Below are 3,691 nucleotides of genomic sequence, written 5' to 3'. Positions count from 1 at the left end.
TTCATCTTCATCAGTAGAGGTCTTCATCAGTAGAGGTCTTTATCAGTAGAGGTCTTCATCAGTAGAGGTCTTCATCTTCATCAGTAGAGGTCTTCATCTTCATCAGTAGAGGTCTTCATCAGTAGAGGTCTTCATCTTCATCAGTAGAGGTCTTCATCTTCATCAGTAGAGGTCTTCATCAGTAGGCCCATCAGCCAGCCAGAGACCATCATTCCCCTTCCCCAGCCCATCAGGGGCTCACGCCTCTTTACCTCCCCCTTCCCCAGTGACGACCCTCACTATCCTGGAGAGGGACGTCAACAGACTGTTTAAAAAACAGAACCCCCCAAAGCAGCCTGCTTCAAGACCTCCACCATCACGTACCAGCCTGCTTCAAGACCTCCACCATCACGTACCAGCCTGCTTCAAGACCTCCATCACGTACGAGCCTGCTTCAAGACCTCCATCACGTACCAGCCTGCTTCAAGACCTCCACCATCACGTACCAGCCTGCTTCAAGACCTCCACCATCACGTACCAGCCTGCTTCAAGACCTCCACCATCACGTACCAGCCTGCTTCAAGACCTCCACCATCACGTACCAGCCTGCTTCAAGACCTCCACCATCACGTACCAGCCTGCTTCAAGACCTCCACCATCACGTACCAGCCTGCTTCAAGACCTCCACCATCACGTACCAGCCTGCTTCAAGACCTCCACCATCACGTACCAGCCTGCTTCAAGACGTCCATCATCACGTACCAGCCTGCTTCAAGACCTCCATCACGTACCAGCCTGCTTCAAGACCTCCATCACGTACCAGCCTGCTTCAAGACCTCCATCACGTACCAGCCTGCTTCAAGACGTCCATCATCACATACCAGCCTGCTTCACGACGTCTATCATCACGTACCAGCCTGCTTCAAGACCTCCACCATCACGTACCAGCCTGCTTCAAGACCTCCATCACGTACCAGCCTGCTTCAAGGCCTCCATCACGTACCAGCCTGCTTCAAGACCTCCATCACGTACCAGCCTGCTTCAAGACCTCCATCATCACGTACCAGCCTGCTTCAAGACCTCCATCACGTACCAGCCTGCTTCAAGACCTCCATCACGTACCAGCCTGCTTCAAGGCCTCCATCATCATCCCAATCCCCAAGAAACCCAGGATCACAGGACTCAATGACCACAGGCCCGTTGCCCTGACCAGCTGTACGTGCCCGACTCCACATGCAGGTGGATCACAGACTTCCTGGCTGACAGGAAGCAGCATTTGAAGCTGGGGAAGCACGTCTCAGGCTCTCCCCGTCGACGCTGTGTCCTTCCTCTTCCTGGACTCCATCCTAACCCAGGACCTCAAGTGGGAGCTGAACATCAGCTCCATCACTAAGAAGACCAGCAGAGGATGTTCTTCCTGAGGCAGCTGAGGAAATTCAACCTGCCAAAGGCAATGATGGTGACTTCTACACTGCCATCATTGAGTCCATCCTCTGCTCCTCCATCACCGTCTGGTACGCTGCAGCCACTGCCAAGGACAAGGCCAGGCTGCAGCACATCATCCGCTCTGCTGAGAGGTGATTGGCTGCAATCTGCCGTCCCTCCAGGACTTGTTCGCTTCCAGGATTCTGAAGCGAGCTAGGAAGATTGTAGCTGACCTCTCTCACCCTGGACAACCTGTTTGAGTCCCTTCCTTCTGGCAGGAGGTTGAGGTCCATCAGGACCAAGACCTCACGCTCCATCAGGACCAAGACCTCACGCTCCACCAGGACCAAGACCTCACACCTCCTCCAGGACCAAGACCTCACGCTCCACCAGGACCAAGACCTCACGCTCCACCAGGACCAAGACCTCACGCTCCACCAGGACCAAGACCTCACACCTCCACCAGGACCAAGACCTCACGCTCCACCAGGACCAAGACCTCACGCTCCACCAGGACCAAGACCTCACGCTCCATCAGGACCAAGACCTCACGCTCCACCAGGATTAAGACCTCACGCTCCACCAGGACCAAGACCTCACGCTCCACCAGGACCAAGACCTCACGCTTCATCAGGACCAAGACCTCACGCTCCACCAGGATTAAGACCTCACGCTCCACCAGGACCAAGACCTCACGCTCCACCAGGACCAAGACCTCACGCTTCATCAGGACCAAGACCTCACGCTCCACCAGGACCAAGACCTCACGCTCCATCAGGACCAAGACCTCACGCTCCACCAGGATTAAGACCTCACGCCACAATAACAGTTTCTTCCCGTCGGCAGTCGGGCTAATCAACAGAGCCCGGGTCCCCCACTGATTGACTTTGAGGACTATTTTGTCATTCTTTTCTTTCTTCTTACCGGTCACTCCACTGCACACTTCATATTTAAACACTCATGTCACTTTAACACACACTTACATTAACAATATCTGTTTGTCTGAGCACTTTATCTTATACTTGATTTAATATCGCTGCACTGTTGTTGTCGTTGATTGTTGATTGTTGTTTGTCTCGTCTAACGTCTCATGTCTAATGCATGCACCTTCCACCTAGAAACATTCCTTGTTTGTGTAAACCATGAAACCATTCAAACAGGATGAAACTTTATTCGTTTCAATCGTTCATGTTTGAATCAAACATCAATAATATATAACTTTGTAATCAATAATCCATAATCACTGTGAGACGACTGAGAGCTTCTTCTTCTTCTTCTTCTTCTTCTTCTTCTTCTTCTTCTTCTTCTTCTTCTTCTTCTTCTTCTGTGGTTGTTTCTGTTTTTTAATCACATCCATCACCCAGCATGCCTTGTTGCTAGGGATGCAGCCCCACATCCATATTGTGGTTGCCATGGAAACAGGCATTTCTTACCCACGTCCCCGTCCCCCCGTCTGCTCACCAGACACACCTGATGATTAACACACACACACACACACACACACACACACACACGGCTATATGCTAAGGAGGCGGGGCTTGTGCGACATTTGTAATAATAGTGGAGGTCATGTGACCTTAACCCTGAGATGACGCTAACACACACACGTACAACATACACACACGTACAACACACACACGTACAACACACACACGTACAACACACACGTACTACACACACACGTACAACAAACATACAACACACACACGTGGCCACCCCCCCACCTCTTAGATTGGGTTATATTTGGTTCATAATCTGTGTTGAATTCTCCCATTGGAGTTAATGGACTGTTAGCTTCTGTCTGTTTGCGTATGCCTGTTAGCTTCTGTCTGTTAGCGTCTTTCTGTTAGTGTCTGTCTGTTAGTGTCTGTCTGTTAGCTTCTGTCTGTTAGCGTCTGTCTGTTAGCGTCTGTCTGTTAGCGTCTGTCTGTTAGTGTCTGTCTGTTAGCTTCTGTCTGTTTGCGTCTTTCTGTTAGCTTCTCTCTGTTAGCTTCTGTCTGCTAGTGTATGTATGTTAGCTTCTGTCTATTATGTTCTGTGTATTCACCTCTGTCTGTTAGCGTCTGTCTGTTAGATAATGTCTATTCGCTTCTGTCTGTTATCTTCTGTTTGTTAGCTTCTGTTTGTTAGCTTCTGTCTGTTAGCTTTCGTCTATTCGCTTCTGTCTGTTAGCTTTCGTCTATTCGCTTCTGTCTATTAGCTTTCGTCTATTTGCTTCTGTCTGTTAGCTTCTGTTTGTTAGCTTCTGTCTATTCGCTTCCATCTGTTAGCTTCTGTCTATTAGCTT

This window comes from Taurulus bubalis (genome assembly GCF_910589615.1).
Source record: "Taurulus bubalis genome assembly, chromosome: 8".
Taxonomy (NCBI): Eukaryota; Metazoa; Chordata; class Actinopteri; order Perciformes; family Cottidae; genus Taurulus; species Taurulus bubalis.
Note: the sequence above shows the minus strand (reverse complement) of the source record.